This window comes from Conger conger, chromosome 7 (genome assembly GCF_963514075.1).
Source record: "Conger conger chromosome 7, fConCon1.1, whole genome shotgun sequence".
Taxonomy (NCBI): Eukaryota; Metazoa; Chordata; class Actinopteri; order Anguilliformes; family Congridae; genus Conger; species Conger conger.
Window position 1 is genome coordinate 7758239 of NC_083766.1, and position 7504 is coordinate 7765742.

Sequence of the window (7504 nt, forward strand, 5' to 3'; positions counted from 1 at the left end):
CAGCTGCTGTCCTCCTTCAGTCCAAAGTCGGAGAACTGCCCCCCCCCCCCCCCCCCACCCCTCCATGAAATCTGCCCTCAACCTCCTCCATGTTCTCACCACCAAACGCTGCACGACCGCCAGTCCTGCACACAGGAGGCCGCAGAGGCGATGAAAACGGTCCTGTCGCCCAATAACCGGGCTGTCTGACGAGCTGTAGGACGGAAAGGCCCGGAATGCAAAGGCCACAAGGTTACCCAAAGGGCGCTTCCCGTTGAACTAATCCAGTTGCTGGAACTAATCCACTAGACTGCTTTGTGCCTGAGCCTTAATAGGTCCAGCTGCATGGCAGTGGAGGGCACTTTGTAGTCATCCATTGAATGTTAAAAGCACTACATGTGTGAAGTAAGGGGATAAATTACTTGTGACTTTCGCCTCCAAAGTACCGAGGTACAATACACCGACCGATTGTCTAACGAGCTCAGGGAATAAGAACATAACGAGGCAGACAGTGCTACCCCGTACGACATTAATCTGCGGCTGAATTACCCAGATTTGGGCGAGTTTTGACGGATGAGCCTTCAGAGGCCGAGTGGGGGTCTGAGGAAGCAGCGCTCGTTAAACGACACGCGGGCCCGTCCCGGTTCTGAAGTCCTGTTTGTGGGTCAAGTAGCTCGCGGGGTTGCCAGGGAACGCTCACAAAGTCATTTATCAGAACGTTTGGGGCAGTACGGAATCCTACAGTTATGCAAATGTCGCCAGGGCGACTGAGCATCAGAAGGTACAATGGGAGCACAGTGACATTAGTTAGGTCAGTTAGTCAGTTATTTGATACCCTGATCTAGAATGACTTTAACATCTAACACTTTTAAAAACATGTTTAACAAAAAGTGTGCACACAGAACTACAGGGCAGCAAATGTCGACTGGAGGAGAGGCCTATCTCTTACTGAAAATAACTGATAGCTGCCACATTAGGCACCTGGCAATTGTGAGGACAGTTTTTACATTTCTATCCATTTATACAACTTTATATTTAACAAAGGACTTCTGTGGAGTTTCAAACACAGTTAACTGTTATAAACTGCTGGACAATAAACAAGCAGTGTATGCACTGAACTATGACATTACGGAGCCATGTTATCCAGCTAAAATATCTATCTGTTATTCAGTAGCAATTATATGTCTTCATCATAGCTCTTTACCTGCATTAGCGCAACTGCATAAATGGTAGACAGATATGCTTTGTGTCTCTGTACAGTGGCTACAATAAGGAAGATCAGAGCCAGATTAACTCTAGTGTGTATTGAGTCTACATTTGAAAAACTTGTTTACAGTAAGTTGACTGCAGTGGATCTCTACAGTACACACGGCTGACCATTTTTGTTCAGTAGGAATTTAGACTTTCCACTGTCTGCGCCCATACTGTTTTCTGTTTACAATAAAGGTGTATGAATACATTTCTCAGCCTCATAATTGCATCCTTGACTGTCATTGGCACAACTCTGGTCTGCATGTTGACAAACTCCAAAGGAGATCAAAAGTCTAGAATCAAGACTAGACACTGAAAGCTTTCTTATACTTGCATGAAGGAAACAATTGAACACACCTGGCCAATCAGATACAGCTGAGAAATCAACTGTCCAATTACTTTTGGTCCCCTAAAATGAGGGGAGGGGGGGGGGGTGTATGGACATAAAAATGGACATGGCTCACTCGATATGGATGTAAGTACCCTCAAATTAAAGGTGACAGTCTGCATCTTAACCCCATATTCATTGCATTCATTTCAAATGCATGTGCTGGCATAAAGAACCAAAAGAACGGAAGAGGCAAGGGGCAGGAATACACCCTGGAAAGTACCTGGCAGAGACTCACATGAACACAGGGGAGACAGGAACACTCCAAACAGAACGGCCCTTGCTCGGGATTTAGACTCAGTACGTTCTTGCTGTGAGGTGACAGAGCTATTCACAGCATCACCATACCACCTGAGTTAGATCTATCGGCAGTATATTCCATTTTAATAAGTTAATCAGAGAGCAGCTATGATTTCACAAAACTTGCAGACATAAATGAAATTGAGACCAGCAGTATGTATCTGTGTGGATATCTGCTGACATAGATACAGTACAGATAGAAACATACACAACAGAAAATCCAGTAACCGGACATAGAAAGTCACAAGCACAGATTAAAGCGATTACAGCCAATTTCCAATTTCAGTCCCTGTTGATGAATTGTTTTCTTCCCCCCCACACAGGCCTTGCAGAAGCAGATGATCACTTCCTTTCTAATGTAAAAATTGTTTGGCGCATGAAGGGCCTTGTGTGCAGAGGAAATGCAGACATAACAGTTGTGACAACGCAGTCATGACTGAGCTGCGACACCCTTGTCTCTTTTGACCTTCAGAGTAACAGCCACTCTACAGGCTATGCTGTATTTGGGGCATCTTTTAGACGCTCTAGCCCCTCCATTAATTAAGATGGCATGATTTCTGTACGCTTTTTGGACGTCTTGTCGGGGCTTCCATCTGGAGCTTTGTTGAATTTGGTAGCCTGCCAGGGTAACCGGAGGGAGGTGCATAACGCTCGCTGAACGAGGGACAGGGCAACGCGGATAGAGCAGTTAGCGGTTAGCCGGCAGGGAGTTAGCCGAAATCACCGGCGTGCAATGCGATCAGAACCCACCCCGAGGGCCCTGCATACCAAACCAGCCCACGGGACCCGGCACAAGTGCTATATTAGTACATTACGTTTTCATTGCCGTCTTTAGCAGATGCTCTAATCCAGAATAATTTACTCAGCGTACGTATTTTGACATCCGCTCCATTTTTACAGCTGGATATATGCAGCACTGCGGCAATTCAGGCTAAATGCCTTACTCAAGGGTACAACAATCGAAGCACCCGAGAGAATCCACAATCAAGCCCAGTTTCCTATACAACCTCGATTGTATAACATCAGGGCTCTTTTGTTTTTTCTTGGTTAGCGGTCATTTTTCCAGGTGTCTACACACAGCCTGCTTTTTGGTTACAGTAGGTTTTCCCCTCCTTATACAACGGTACACTTTCTATTCTTTTGGCTCTGTACTCTGGATTTGAAATGAAACAATGAATATGAGGTCAAAGTGCAAACTTTAATTTCAGGGCAATTTACGTGCATATTGGGTGACCCACGTAGGACTTTTTACACATAGTTCCCTTTTTTTTATGCAGCGCCAAAAGCAGAAACATTGTGCCACTGTCCAAATACTTACGGACTGCACTGTATTCATTTTGAATACACTTTCCCCTGACCCCAGTACGGTGCGTGTTCACCCGGAGGTGAGAGCCACTCAGCATTTTACGGAACACGCTTCGGTCATTTGAAGTGACTCGCTGACAGTCACGGCCTCTCAGGCAGGAGCCCGCCTGGGACCTTCAGCCTAATGAAGTTTGGGGCGTGGCTCATTATTCTTCAGAACGTGCGGGCCTGTCCGCCCCCCCTGCGAAGCTGTGATTGTTGTGTATCTCAATTGCTTTTTCGCTGAAACGCAGAAAGTCAGGGAAATTCAACTGGGACGCATAACTGGAGCACATTTTGAACTGCAGCCCGCTGACCGGTTCACAGAGGCTCCAGAGGGAAGCCAGTTCTCTGGGACAGTGAAAACACTGTGAAAACACTGTGAAAGAAATATGGAAGCCCTAGTCCGTCCTGGTGCCGCGTAGCATTGAGATTTCACTGTTTCGACTGCGAAGGCTGCTGTCCGTCATAAACAAGATGCTGTCAGAGAGACTGTGACGGCCTCCTAAGATTCGCCACACTGAGCCCACGAGACAACATGTGGTCGAAGGAATGCAGCCATTCAGCGACGAGCTGGGTCTCCTTTGCCGTTTCACATCGTCGAAAAAAACCCAAGCAACGTTCTGCAACAAGGAGTTTTAGACCGCGATCAGTTTGGTTGGGGGAAAATATAACCCTGTCTTGGTTCTGTTGTTTTTCCCTACCTGCTGTAGCTTGCTCTTAAAGAGGCGGCCTGTAGCGTAGTGGTTAACGTAAACGACTGGGACACGCAAGGTCGGGGGTTCAAATCCCAGTGTAGCCACGATAAGATCCGCATAGCCGTTGGGCCCCTCCCCTTGACCCTGCATTGCTCCAGGGGAGGATTGTCTCCTGCTAAGTCTAATCAACTGTATGTCGCTCGGGATAAGAGCGTCTGCCAAATGCCATTAATGTAATAATGTAATGTAATGGATGCATGTAATGATAATCTCCATCTGAAGTGTGCGCTGCTTTGAAAGACACAATTATCACACAAATAAATAAAGATAACTGGGCAGTGCCTCAAAACCCCAACAAAGCCATGGCCCAATCCACATTCTTCCAGAATGCCTTACATGAAACCTTCTCTTTCGCTTATTTTTATTCATCCGGGCTCGGCGCGGACAGACACAGTCCAATAAGCGATATTAACATAAACTGACCTGCCAGCTAAAGATGGAGAGCCACGGTCATTTTTATTTTGTGGCGTGGCATTGGCTTCCCTGGTGGCCACCTGGGTTCACCTTATGCCCCGCCCCTTGTCACGCCATTGTGTCTGGGACGGCCGAGCTCCGCCCCTTCTCTTTCCGTGCAATGCAGCGGGGCTGATGAGGCCAAGGTATTTGTGATGATTCATTAGTCAATTATTGTACCCGCCAAGGATTGCCATGGAAACGGTTGCCCCCCAGGGGTCTGTGCTGAGTCTCTGCACAGCACAGCCCCCGCCTCTCAGAATCATTGTGATGGGGGGGGGGGGGGGGGAGTTTTTAGGACCTGGCTTCAGCTACCCCCATCAGTCCTGAGACACACACCACCCCCCCATCCCTGTACCCCAGCTACAACACCCCCAGCTACAACACATATGCACGCACTACAAACAATGGCTCGACTCAGAGAGGACATGCTCAACACAATAGGCACTCTGGGCGGGCCTTCTGAGAATCCCCATGGCAACAAGGGAAGATTGGCAAGGGGGGGACGACAAGGAGGGGGGAACCATTTAATACTGGGATCCATGAGACAGAGGAAGTGGCAGATTTAGTCACTCTGGTATCCAGTCAAGAGAGATATGGTGTGGACACAAAGCTGGAGTGTGCTCATATTTGACCCTGTTCCAGCTTTTTCCTGAGGATTAAATGCTGGGGAAGGGGTTTGACTGGTGAGATGAAGCCAAGGAACTTAAAAAGAGCCATAACTGTAGAACGCTGTGCCAGAAAAGAGGTAGAAAGAGAAGAAAGAGAATGCTCCCAAAATGCCCGTCTCTCCTCAGCCTGTCAAAACTGAAACAGACTCCTCGAGATGGAGTGCACTTCAGAGGAAGTGCAATAAACGTAGACGGTTTTGTTCAAACTCGATTATTTCAGATTGATGTTGTTAATATAATACACAGGACATAGTACATCACATGCCACATGCTCATTGCACTTTTTATTTTTAGGAAAAATATAAAAGCATGGTTTAACATTATTTATGAATCTATTGTGAAAGTGAATGTCTTTGTTCTGGCGTGTCGCAGGCTCATTCTTAGAGAGCCTCTCCCGCTTGCCTCCCTCTCTTTTCATCAGTCTAAACTGAACAGGCTCTCTCTGTGGGGTGTTTTACTGTAAGTCTGAGCTGTTCGAGGGAACTGACACACACACACACATGCACACACACACACCTTAAAACCAGTGGTACACACAACCACGCACACACACACACACACACACACCTTGAAACCAGTGGTACACACACACACGCACACACACACACAAACACACCTTGAAACCAGTGGTACACACACACACACACACACACACACACACACACCTTGAAACCAGTGGTACACACAACCACCCACACACACACACACACGCACACACACCTTGAAACCAGTGGTACACACAACCACGCATGCACACACACACACACACCTTGAAACCAGTGGTACACACAACCATGCACACAAACACACACACACACACACAAACACACGTTGAAAACAGTGGTACACACAACTACGCACACACACATACATACACACACACAACCACACACACACACACACACACACACACACATACACACCTTGTAACCAGTGGTACACACACACACACACACACACACACACACACACACACACCTTGAAACCAATGCTTTGTTTGGGGTGTATTATATTTCAGAAAGGCAGCACTCATTTTTAATGGCATCTTTAAAAATCAAAGCAGACCTTGAATTGCAACAGCAAATCTGACCAGGAGTCAAGGGAATAATGCCCCCTTTCAGACCCATTTTCCCCAATGACATTACATTACATTAATGGCATTTGGCAGACGCTCTTATCCAGAGCAACATACAGTTGATGAGACTAAGCAGGAGACAATCCTCCCCTGGAGCAATGCAGGGTTAAGTGGATCTTATTGTGGCTGCACCGGGATTAGAACCACCGACCTTGCGTGGCCCAGTCATTTACCTTAACCACTACGCTACAGGCCACCCACTATTCTGGGGATATGTGTAGGGATAAACAGCAGACCAACAGCAGACCAATAGAACAATTAATGTTACCAATGAATGTATCAATGCAAATTAACATCTTACATCTGAAAGGGGTGTTCTGTAAGTAACGTGTGGACCCACCATTTTTCCGCGACTGGGTCAGGTTACCTTTCTTACACCATTCGTGTCACAATCTTCAATAGACCAGCCGTCACAGGTAGCCCTTCCCCGCAGTAGTGAGGAGTTGACCGAGGTGCGCGTAAGTTCATCGGTTTTGGCACAGTTCACAGGTGGCACAGGCCTCTGACTGTGGGGACTGTCAGGAGCCCTGCAGGTGTGTGTGAAGAGTTTCCACAGAAACCTGATAACACACCTGGAGGTAAGCTGTGAAGGGTCGCAGAAGGTCACCTTTGGCCCCCGCGACCTTTGTCCCGATGCGTGTAAGAGACTCCAGTCCTGTCTAGCAAGGTTTAGTGAGGTCAGCAGCCTACTGCATTCCAGCACTTCCTTCGCATGTACATGGACACTGCTATGACTGACGCAGGAAGTGAATGAAAAGCAAAGGAAAAAGAAAAACATTCTGGTTAGTTTAATTTTGTTTACCTAAGTGGCTCTGTGAATGAATTCTCCCTTATGATAATATGCTTTCCATAACTATTAGATTTGTACTGAATTGGGATGGAAAAATAAACTAAACTTGTATGTATATATTCAGGAAGAAAAAATTTCCTATGAAATGGTAGCTTCAAAAGATGCCCTCATAAGAGTTGAACTTTGGGGCGAAGGCTGCTTTGCCACTGTGCTCCTCCCCCGCAGGTAGGCTATCGAGTTGCGGCTCAGCGTTTGGAGCCGACACCGATGCCGTGAGCCGCACCCCCCTCAGCCAGGCGTAACCCAATCTGCCCAACCTGGCGCTCCGCTCACCGCCGAACGGGGAAAGAGCGCCCGGGCTAATCGCTTTATCTGCCTGTCAGCGGCTGACAGGCACTGAGGCCAATGCCAGAGACCGTCGCCTTGCTTCGCCTC